The following is a 13,055-nucleotide window of genomic DNA, read 5'->3' on the forward strand; positions in this document are numbered from 1 at the left end:
AAATTTGCAGCTACGATAAATCTTCTCGCATCTTCCTGCCACCGATAATTGGAAGATTCCTCTAAGTGCCTCGAAATATACCTCAGATAATCCATCCAGATTGATTTGAGAAGTCATTGCCCAAGATTTGCCTGAGAGTTTTGCACCTTCGTATTAGCTGTCTTCTGCTTATTGTATCATGTCGTATTTTACTCAGTATTGCAGTGCGTGCAATATTTGACGTTTTATGTATAGACGATGGACATGAGAAAGTTAAATATTTAACTTCAAATTATGAATGTGTCAGGAACGTTTTGGTGGAGGCGCAGCGACGTAAAACTTAACGACTGTAGTTGCAAACTAAGGCAACTTTTGTGACACTGTACAAACTTGTGCTATCAAATTATCATAGTGTGCGATTCCGATCGGTCGATAGGATCAGCGGTTGGTCGTTTTCACGTCGACGATTTATAGCTGACTTTCAAGCTTCAGAGCTCTGGAATGTCTGAAAACGTCACATTTAAAAGCAGCGATCACACTGGCAAAAGATCGAGAGCTTAAAGATCGCGATCTTCAACTTCAATGTGATATTTTGCCAATGTGACCGCGGGTATAGTAAATACAGTGTATGTAATGCATTATATTATATCATGGAACTTTTTTTTTCCATTATTCTTCGTCCGTGAAGAAAGCTGCCCAACTAAATTCAACTTTTAACTTTATACATTGATGATACATTGAAATGTACAAAGCTACGGTAGATTTACACAAGATTACTGTGTAATGGAAAATGTTCCATATGCCCCTTAGTGGATTTCTAACCTCGTTGTACTTCAAAATGCATGTTATCCGTCTGTGGCCATGAAGATCTATACAACTCATACATGGAACAGCTCATATCTCTTCATAACACCTATTTATTGGATGTATAGTTGATATTATTTTTCGCACTGCAACATTTTGTGTAATTTACCGAAATGATTTTGCAATCGTATATATAAACTCCTTATTGGCTTGTAAATGCTGTTATGTATGGATAATGCGCATGGACATTTTACTTGATGCGCATACAATTGACATGATGTGTGACTTGCTAATAGATAGCTGACACATACTATACAACGAAAACTTCAGTAACAGGATAAATTAAATGTATGGTTTATTGCATTGTATAGCTGTTATAGTTTTCTCTCTTTTTTACATTACAAACATTATGGTTGTGCTGCTGCGCATTCGAGTATACCAAGGTACTCCGTGAATACGGACAGTATTACTAGTAGTATAAACCAATGTTTATTTTGGAGGGTTTTTTTGCTTGTTTATTTTTTAGCTGTGGTAAATTAGGACAAGGAAACGTTTGAAACTGTGTTTAGTAGTTGTTGTTTTTTTAACTTTCCGTTATGAACAAATTTGGATACAATGTTGCTTTAATTTCTCACCTGCCTGTCTCCTCCCATCCTCTATCCTTTATCCTCCTTCTCTCTATATTTTCTCTCGTTTCTTTAATTGATGCTTGAATTAGAGATATGGCATCCCATCCATGCACTGAATTGTTTTGGTGACCAGAATCATGTAAATTATCATTGCTCAAAATGTCGAAAACCAAAGAAAATGAATGTTCTGTTTTGACAATAAAGGCCGTACTCCACATCATGTGAATATCTTGTAGATATGGTTAATTTCTAACAGAGTTTAATGTGAATATGATTAATGCTGCTATTTATTCATGTTTGAAATCTATAGGATTATGCTGTCGTTCCCCAATTCTTTCAATGAATCTAAGTGACTGAATTTTAAAAAAAAGAAATATCGGATAATTTTTTTTTCAAAAATGTGCCTTTCTGCGTTGCCTTTGGATCGAAGTTGCCGTCTGTATATATTGCAGTGATATCTTCATTTTTTTTTCGTAATCATTCAATGCAAACATCTCTCCACGCTAAGCAGTGTTTCTACGAGGATGCGTTTGAACGAGGAGTTTGATAATTATTCTGTAAGTGTATTTAATCAGGTCTAGACGTCTCGCAACGAAAGCGCAAATGAGCGTTTAAATTGCCCCTCTACGATGAAAGTGACAATTACAGTCATTTATTTTGAGGTTGGATATAGGGAATGGTATATTTCTCATAAGGTATCATGGTACATACCTACCCATCCCTTTCCCCTACCCCGTGGCAGTGGATAGCGGGGATGTGTGCACAATGTTGCGTTTTTGTTGACTGTGGTTGGTTTATATTGTTTGTGTGGCGTTTGCTTGTTTCTTTTTTTTTCTTTAATTTCATCATCATCTTTTTCTGGAGGATCTTTTTTTAAGATAACTTGTCACGTTCATTGGTTTTTCCATTCTGGGATACATTATGTTCACAATATCAATTTCCTAAAGCCTCTTCGCTCAGTCGTTACGTAGACACCATTCCCCAACCCACGCACTTCCACTGGAGGGGATAGTGATAGTGACGATGATGAAACTAAACACACACACACACACACACACACACACACACACACACACACACACACACACACACACACACACACACACACACACACACACATATATATATATATATATATATATATATATATATATATATATATATATATATGAGAGACGGTCAAGGATACGTTGAGGTGATGGGACGGGACTACTTATGCTAGAACGAAATCAATCTAATATACATTCTATACCACTTTGTAGTCTATCAATACATACTGTATTTTCTTGTTTGTTCAGTGGTCCAGTGTAAATGAGATCCAGCAAATTTATCCAGATCACCAGAAAAGCAATTATTCTGAAAGGGCAGTCTGTGCACCCGGAGAACTGCGCACTAGCCGGCAGCGAAATCCCCTGAATAAAATAATGAACCTAGTACGCCTATTACCAGATATGACCACTATGGCTATACGGTTTTTAACTATTATTATCATCTTACCCTGTCCATTAAACCTTAAATGAAAGGCTCACTGACAAACTCTGTCGAGAAATATTATGCACTTTGGACGTATTGTGTCCGCCGACGCTTCTTGATTTTCTTTAATTCCATCTCTACAATATCTTCTTTTTATATATACCATGAGCCTCTCGTGTATTCATCATTAACACTAAAAAGAGAGAAAACCTTTTATTTGCCAAGAATTCACAATAAATATGTTATCATCTCCCAACATCCTTAGGTGAGGTTAATAGAATAAGGATGATTCTTGATGCGAAAAGTCGGTGACATGACTGATACTATGACTGGCAAATGCAAAAAGATTCTTGCGGAGAAGAAGGATCATAGAGGCGAGTGAAGGGACACGTCGGAAAATGTGTTTGTTTGTTTTTTATAATGAGGCGATTTATACGTGTCTTGCTGCAGTGGCTTCTATGTAGTTATAACGAGGTGGTAGGCGAGCTATGTGATCCGTGGTCTAACTGTCATCATTTCCAGACTTGTCCTAGATTAACCCAAGAGGGCGCTATATCCTTACTTCGTTCCGGTTTGCTGCGTAGGTCAGAAAACCATCCAGGCTCAAAGTAGGCAGTGATTACGTCTACGCCAGGCTCTTACCTGCTCCCATTGGGAATGGAAGCAGTATTTCACCTCATTAATTTTTATTCATGAGTCATTCATCAATTCATCCTAAAATAATTCGATCGTTCATCAGTTTATCAATATGTATTCACGCATTCAAATTAGTCGATTTTGGAGTATTATGAGGACAGAGCGTTACGTCTTTACTTGAGGGACAGCACGCACACCTGGGGGGCATTTCATGAAGCATTTTGGTCGGATATTTTTCTGACAAACTGTTACAAGCTAATGAAATCCTTGCATCTGATTGGCTGAGAGCCCAATTTGTCCGACAACTTGTCGGACAATATGTTTCATGAAATGCCCCCCCCCCCCCCCTCCCCGAAGGTCCAACAAGAATTCTCGGCCCATAGTGCTCCAGGAAATCACACGAAGAGTGAATCTAGCCAGTTCGATCCAGACGTGCTACTGCGGCGTTTACAAACTCAAATATCTTCATCATGATACAGGTCGCAAAAGATCTATTGCGCAACTATTGGCAACGAATGAGCCTAACTCCGTCCACTTGAACTTCCCGTAAACGAGACGTCCCACACACATCCTCAAAAGATAACAGAGAAGCTTTTTGGGGATGGGCGTGGCATAAGCCCTGGGGTACACATTCATGCAGCCCCAAAACTCCATAGGATAATGGAACAACTTTCGCTATCTGCACATACATTAATATTAAAGTCGTCATATCCCGTTAATACAATTCGATATCTTCAAAAGTTCTATGGGGAAAAAAATATCCTTCTTCAGGTGCAAGATGAGGTCACTATTCGATACAAGTTATCTATTATTATCATTATCATTATTATTATTATTGTTGTTGTTGTTTTTGTTGTTGTTGTTGTCGTCGCTATCATTAGCATCAGTCAGTTATCATCAGGCTTATACTGAACAAAAAGAAGAACCTCTCAGCCTATAAACCCGTAAAAAGGGCGAAAGGCCTATACGAGTCGTAGTGAGAAATGTTTTTGTTACGTTAACTATTTTAATTAGTTCTCAAAAGACAATCAGCGCGGCAAGCTGGAGAGAGAGAGAAAGAGAGAGATGGAGAGGGAGAGCTATACTAGAGAGAGAGGTCTTTATTTTGATACGCATTGATTCTTGTAATGTACCTGAATGATTGATTTCCTCTTACGCTGCACTAGTGGGTGCAACGACCCCATCAACTCGCCTCGGTATAGTCACTTTACATACAGAATAAACGCTCAAAGTATAAAAGTAAAAATGATCGATTGTCGGTTGTTATATTATGACTGCTTATTAATTTTCGCTCGCAACACAAATCCTGGTGTCTACGTTCGCATCCTTCTTCAGCCCAATAGTCAGACGACTGAAATCTAGCTAAGACAGACCCTCACACACGCAGAGAGAGAGAGAGAGGAAGAGAGAAATGAACAGACACTGTGCTGATATAAATGTTATAAAACAAATAATGCACATCATACAATCGATACATTACTAGTGGAATAGCCCATGCTTGCCAACTTCCTGGTAGTCCATGACAACACCAGTAGAAATGTTTCAGATTGTACCAAAGTTGTCTTGCGGGAATAATTACCTTTTCTAATAACACATCAACCGATTTGCGTCATTCATAATAATTTGTTTTTGCGTTCTGATCGTCACGCACATCTTGCATCAAATCACCCATGATCAGAGTCCGTGGGGTCTCTTGGGGTTGAATTAGAATTGCGTCACGTCATAAAGACCGTCGTGTTGTTCAGTGTACTGTAGTTCGGATGAAAAATGGATATCGTCGAGGCGTGTCCAAAACAAGAGATAAAACGCGCCTGGACCATTTTCCGAGTTGCCAAAAGAATGTTAAACCCTCTACTTCAAAGAAACTCGTTTGCAAAACAGCTGCAGGTACAGTATCGCCCTGCTTTAGTTATTGTGATAGAACAAAAGGAAAGAGGGGGAGAGGGAGAAGAGAAAGAAAGAAAGAAAGAAAGAAAGAAAGAAAGAAAGAAAGAAAGAAAGAAAGAAAGAAAGAAAGAAAGGTGATTGGTATTGTTAAGCAGATCGTTAATCCTCATTATGTCGTCATGCTGGTTGACCCCGGTAGACAATAACAAGAGGGAGGTCAATATCGCCTGGTTTTCGGAGACATCAGAAGAATTGCAGCTCGTGATCAATGGCTAGAGTCGATTCTAGTCGAACTTCCTCCAATCTACTGATTGCCAACAACAACCCATTCATCTCAGCACAAAAATGCGAAGTCCTTCAGTCGTCATTATTCAGACCTCTCCGATTATGACGACAACAGATACAGTCATGCAGAGCACGTGCAATCGACTGCATGGGATGCTTCCGTCTTCACAAAAAAGTCATAATAATTATACTCTATACCATTATAAGGAAATGACACTTCGTAAGTTTTTACGAGGTTCATCTTTCTTGATCAGTGAGTGATGAGTGATCTTCTAACACTATCTACACAAAATGAATATTATTCCAAACGTCGTTAGGTTTTTCTCTAGTTATACCACATACCGTCTATCTGAAGGCATTCCTCTTCTGTCTAAAGTTATGCCTAAAAAGGACATACACTGCAACTGATTGACAAATTGCTCTACATCGACGTAAATAATCACTAAATTGATCATTGTTTTAGTAGTAGCCGTGATAAAAGAAATCATGGGCGTACATACTCGGGCAGGATATGACTCGAGTCATATCCTGAGTTTGAAGACATATAAACCGTCTAAAGTTCCGTTGATCTTTTACCTTGACGATTATCTATCGTTTAGATAATAGTTTCTATATCTTGTATACGCCAGATGATTTCACCATCCATTGGTATAAAACGAAGACAGTTACCGATGACGCGCGGAAAGAAATTTCTTACCCCACTTACACTGATGTTATATACCGATGTATGATTATGTGCGTGTCTAATTGCCATAATACATAGCTCCTTCCTCATCCTATCTACCCGGATTCGGGGATAAAATAAAAATTTTAGGGGATATTCCCGCGTGTTGCCCCACAATCGCGTGCTGTGATAGACCATTATCATCAAGATTAGTGCACAGCTGCGTTCAAAGTTACACACACAATTGATTCACTCCTTGGAACATTAACTTGGCATTACCAAGCAACATTACACGTGCGGTGCTTGTAATGAGTGAAAAAAAAAATCACATATGGAGCAACGAGTCACCAATATCATTATGGCGTCAAGGTATCCACGGAGGGGATCTCCCTGATATATCTTATTTGTTAATGAAGGATGCCCTCTCCCTTCCAAACCACGCCCTTCCGCCCACTCAGTCTCCACAAAGGATAGAATTAGAATAAAAAAACAGGAAGAAAATAGTACATACCAAAATTTTTCGAATGATAGATAATAAATAACAAAATATCACACAACATGAATTCATGTTAGGTTGCTTTGTATTCAAATAGCTTCTGTGTTCATTTTGTTTAAGTTTTGTTGTTTTATTTAGCACGAGGACACATCATCTATTATGTACTATATGCTCGTTGATTAAAAAGATTTAGACAAAAATAATTGTTGATTTTATCATAACAGCTAACAAATTATGGTGGGACTACGGCAAAGACTCATTGTATGAGGAGTTCATTGGATGTCACATGAAGCAATTTGTTAATAGGCCTATATTATCTGAATTCCCTGCGTCAGACAATATAATACAACAACTTTATACTGGAAGTATATCACCATTGTGCTCATTTAATTGCATGCTTCAAAAAGAGAAGAACTAAATAATGACAACGAAGCATTCTGCAAAAGTTATATCTTTATTACTGTTTTTGCGATGCTTTCTTCGCTCGGTCCATATTTAGTGTTGACGGCCAACTGTGCCTTCTGAACACTCATTCTAACATTAAAGGACAAGTCCACCTTCATATACATAAGGATTGAGAGAATGCAGCAATATTAGTAGAAAATATCAGTGAAAGTTTGAGGAAAATTGGACAATCCGTTCAAAAGTTATGAATATTTTAGGTATCTGCACAGTCACTGCTGGAAGAGAAGACTACTACAGTGTATGATGTCACATGCGTACAACTATATAAGGAATATAAAAAGAGAATTTCACAACACTGTACTTTTTGAATAAAATGCACATTTCTTCGACTTGCTATACTGACTTATGTTAAGGGTAATATTATTCCCCCTGCCTTCTGAAAGAGAGAAGTCGAGTGTTCTTTTGTTACGCGAGAAAAATGGAAATATGTCTTTTTGAATAAAGTGCACATTTCTTCGACTTGCTACTGACTTATGTTAAGGGTAATATTATTCCCCCTGCCTTCTGAAAGAGAGAAGACGAGTGTTCTTTTGTTATGCGAGAAAAATGGAAATATGTTGAATTTTCTTTATTCTTTCTTTATATCGTTGTACTCATGTGACGTCACAAGCTATAGTAGTCTTTTCGTCCAGCCGTGAGTGAGCAGAAACTTAAAAAATTCATAATTTTTGAACGGATTGTCCGATTTTGCTCAAACTCTCACTGATGTGTTCTACTAATATTGCTGCATTCACTCACAACACCCACATGTCTATGAAGGTGAACTTGTCCTTTAAGAGAGAGAGAGAGAGGGAAAAAAGTGAAAAGAGGTCAACGACACCATGATAGAAGACACGATCTTGTCCAGCACGTGTTTGTAATTATTATGGAAACTACTTCGATTAGTCACACCTGCACCGTGTATTGCGTTACGGCGCTCATTCTTCAAAATAATGTAGTATAATATCACATGTTTTGTTTTTCTCCTCTTTTTTTTTTTTTTTGGGGGGGGGGGCATTATCTAGTATACCCCGTGGGCGGATACAGGAATTCCGTAAAGAGGGGGCGCCGATACAACATTAAAGGGGGCGCACGCACCCCTCCCCCATTCATTTTTTTCCTTTTTATTTCTTTTACTTTAACAAAAAATAAAGGTGGTGCGCCCGGTGCGATTCCCCTGGATCCCCCCTGGATCCGCCACTGTACTCAGTTCATAGTCTCCTCACAAGTATTCCAATACAAGCTCATATCGGAGAGATCAACTTGGGTTCATACGCCAGGCCTAATTGGAGGCTTTATTTCTGCAAAAACGTTAATTCACCAATATATCGGGGCAATAGTATATAAAACAATAAATACTGACAAGAAATATCCAGGCACCAATCCCATCTGCACATCTCGAACTCCAATTTTAGACACTTTCTGTTAAAACATTAAAAAGAGGGAGGGGGAGCCAAGAGTAAAAGAACATGCACGCATGAGTGCGCTGCAGGTGGTAAAGTATTGTGACGCAGGCTGTCATTCAAAGACGCAATGATAGACAGTTTAGAAAATGGTGACATCCACCAATGTAATAGTACAACGAAAATCTCAGCACTCAGGTAGATTGACAGGGATCAGCAATCAGTATTCTTCTCTTTGTCGTTGTAATCTCCAAACTTTTATAATCACCCAGTGTTCTTAACTTGTTGTTAACTTATCCCCTTGTTCTTTTAGAAGACTGACGTATAGTATAGAAATACACAGAGCCCCCTTAAGGGAAGAGATCAATGGTTCGGATATACAATCTGTGACCACACATTACATCATGTATACGAGATTTAATTTTACTGATGACAACATATTGCTATAGATATCATGCGTGCATGTAGTTAGCATTGTGCTAACCAGTTTGTCATTTGCTCTTTTTGCTTTTTCATATTCTATTCCGTCCTAATTATTCGGCTTTGTTAAATTCAGAGTCACTAAAATAGAGAATATTATGTGACCCAACACAAATCTGGTATATACACGAGAGTAGATCCAAGCTGGTTTTTAACAAACTGAATCATGACACCGACAGAACGTCAAGTTCCGTCACTCGAACAAAAAACGAAGAAAATATGACAAGCTCAACATGCTTTATAGATAAACATTGATATTGATCGCAGTCATATTTATGCCATTATGCAATAAAGGCATTTTGATGACTCACAACTCTTACTTGTTTTGTACATGTTATGAATATGTTCTATAAAAAGTACTTTTATCAGTAGTACAGTTAACCTCGACCCCGGTATAGAATTTTCGGAGAAATTACAAGTCGTTGAACTTCAGGAACATTTTGATCGAGAATATGATAAATTTCTTTTCTCTTAAATGACGTACGTCACATGAAAAGAACTGAGTAATAATATGGAAATTTATAAACAAGGGAACAAGAAACGTATCACCATCCTGTCTATAACTCTAAGACCGATATCGCACTTCACATAAAAGTGAACCATTATAATAATAGAATCAAAAGAAAAGCTGATTAGTAATCATGAAATTATTTGTCACGAAACGTTAACTATATACCTGATGTGCCGCGGTCCAATATACTTATTTTCCTCTTTTCATCTTGATCAACACAAACCCGGGATGGGGTTTCACTTCAACCACCTTCCTTATCAATCTCTCCAACTTTTCTCGGTTAACCCATAACTGATGCAAGTATAATATACTGTGTATACGCTGAGTAGTATATTCACAATTCCACTAGACATGTTGCACTGAAGAACTTCGTTCCGGCGTCCTCGTCTCAACCAATTTAAAATTATTGGATGGTATTAAAAAGGGTCGATGACCTATAGTTACAATGAAAGGGCTTGACTTGCCATGAAAGTCTGTGGAGGCAGCTTAAATAGTGGCCCGCCGCAAATCCGATTTTGCAGCCTGAAAGGAATCGAGCGACCTTGACAATGGACTTGGACCAACTAGACGCATAAAATATCGATCAATTTAACCGCTCCCGAGTACTACAGTATATACTCAGTCGACATCTCGTTCCCTCCATCACTCATCGACATTTCGAAAGCAACCATTCACGTATCAGTATACGGATGTGACCTGACGACATAGATTAACTGATGGCTGAAAAAATGGGGTACAGAAGATGAGTGATGTAACTGCCGTGGTGATTAATTTTATTTCTATTCCACAGGGCCAAGTCATAGGGCCAAAGGCCAAAAGACATGCAAAGTCAAGTAAAAATTGTGACGCCAGTGTAATACGAATGTATATCGTGCTTATTTGGTAACTATATTTCACGTATATACGCGAGTAATTTCCATCTGATCTCCGGTAAGAATAGAAATAAAAAACAAACAAACAAACGAATGAAATCAAGATGAGAGTGGACATAGATTAATAAAAAAATCCTCACGACTCCGTTGCTTTACATATGCAATTAACTTTGGTCATGAAATATTCTCGAATCAAATTGCGATGATAATGTAATTAGTAAAAGAGAAGCTCTCACCCCACCCATCTCTGCCCCCGATGCAATTAGTCATTAATACCACCTTTATTACGGGGATATCATTTAAACGAGTGAACTTGGCCCAGTTCTTGGACCATTAACCCGACGGACACTTTCAACGTGTTTATTGAACCGAGTTATCCGCCGATAGAATTCTACAATGAATTCATCGATCGTCGCATACTAAAGAGCACGTTGTTGGCTCACGTTTTTATCACGGTCAGCCCAAAGCCTCTATAAACACAATAGAAACAGACACTCTTCAAGAATGTTGATAATCCCATAAAAACACCTGTGGCAAAAATGAGGATTAACAACCTTTTGTGGACCCTACATTAACAGTTAGTCTCTTTTCCAGCCTTGACTATTATACTATAGAGCCTGATTTATACCATGGAGCTATATACAGAGTCTCTTTAGTAGTTCTGTGTTGATACAATGATATAGGAATCATGTTAACCTATATAGATGTTTAAAAAAATAACATGACCCTCTTTGTCCATGCAAATTCTATGTCCTTCATCACTGCCATTATTGTTATAAGACACGATAATACATTGAGGATTGTCCATAATATTTCACTGCATGCATGATCTATATAAACAGTTCAGAGAAAGCAGTTTTACCTCTTCAGTGCTGAAACATTCTTCCATTGCATCACGAATTATTATGTGTCGAACGTCCTCTATGTATACAGAACGCAGTCGTTCCTTCTGAGCTCTCTTTTCTTTTTATTCCATTGGCAAGTTTAGTGAGAAATGCTCCTTCTTCCACGTCAAAAGTGTACCAGTTTAGCAGGCATTTTAGAATTGTCCCGTTAAAATAAATATCCATAAGCAATTGATAAGTCCCTCCTGATCCGTAACCGCACGCAACTGAATTAGTCTCTTTGGGGAATATGTTGACACTGCATGATGAAAATGACAAATTGCATGCTAAGTATAGTGACACTAAGTGTCTCATGCATCCTATCCTCACGTATCATCTGAGTTATCACTCGTAAATCCTATTGTGGCTGTAAGGTATTTATCCAATAAACTGCCAAAATTGAATTCTTAACTCCTTTCCCGATTAGAGATTGGGTTGTTTGTGATCTCATACAATAAAGTTTTTTTTTATGTATAGTTTCATATGCAGACGCACTTGAAGGAAGTATGTATGGAGGAAGATGTAAATAGGCCTATAATGAATGACGTGTAATTCTGCGCAATAGTTTTTTTTTATGATAATAGCACTGGACAATCGTTTTATGAAACATCGGTCACGCTCACAACATGTAACATGCAATTTCGAAGATTTCCGTTTAACGCCACATGATGAAACCTATACTTTTTATATTTTAAAGCAATATGAGGATGGAAAGAAAAAGGTGAGAAGAAAGGGGAAAAGAAAAAGAGACTGAAGATGAGGAGGTAATCAAAAGAGAGTGCGAGTGTGCGGCAGGGAGGCGAGAGGAACTCACCTCCCTGTGTGCGGGAAGGGGGCATGGCTTTTCAACATTATTGTCTCAGCATTGGTATTCCAACATGATAAATGCGGCAAGTAATACTGCATTCTTTTCCCTATAAGCACACCATGTAAGACTTGTAACAATCTATTTCCGCATTTTTGTATACGAATGTGGTGATACATCCTGAATTGATGTAATCAGACTAAGGACGTTGAAATGCCCGTAAATCTCAAATGTAAATCAACAAACAAGAGTGGGTCTGGACTCTGAACTCGGTTTATACTTATTCAACTTGTCGGTTGTCCGGTTATCTGTCTTTTCCATAATATAATAGAGTCCATAGCAATCCTATCTCATCTGCACGGAGGCCTAACATAATCATTGCTGCTCATTGCATAAGTGCAAAGTCGATACCAAGTCAATGGAACTATACACATAGATCTATCTCTGCATGATGTTAATGAGTCATATTAAGGGGGTTAGGGAGGGGTCATTCCCTGTAAAGATATTGGTTCATTGATGTTTAAAAAAAAATAAAAACTTATTTCACATATTCCGTTTTATTCCATTTGCGCATTGGGTAATTCCCGGAAAACATAAATATTCTATTTTGATATTTGCTGTTCTTTCATTATTACTATAGTACATGTATAGTATGCATGAGAAGACTGTCGATAGGCGCCTACAACATGATCATCACTCTCTAAAAAAAATCGAGTGAAAATTTTCACTCTAAAAAGAGTGAATACAAAAAAGAGTGAATTTCGAGTGAAATTGGAGTGAATTTTGAGTGAAAATGCTCATTT

Source organism: Diadema antillarum, unplaced genomic scaffold, assembly GCF_040938485.1.
Source record: "Diadema antillarum isolate AM-2024a unplaced genomic scaffold, OU_Dant_1.0 seq00000759_RagTag, whole genome shotgun sequence".
NCBI classification, from domain to species: Eukaryota; Metazoa; Echinodermata; class Echinoidea; order Diadematoida; family Diadematidae; genus Diadema; species Diadema antillarum.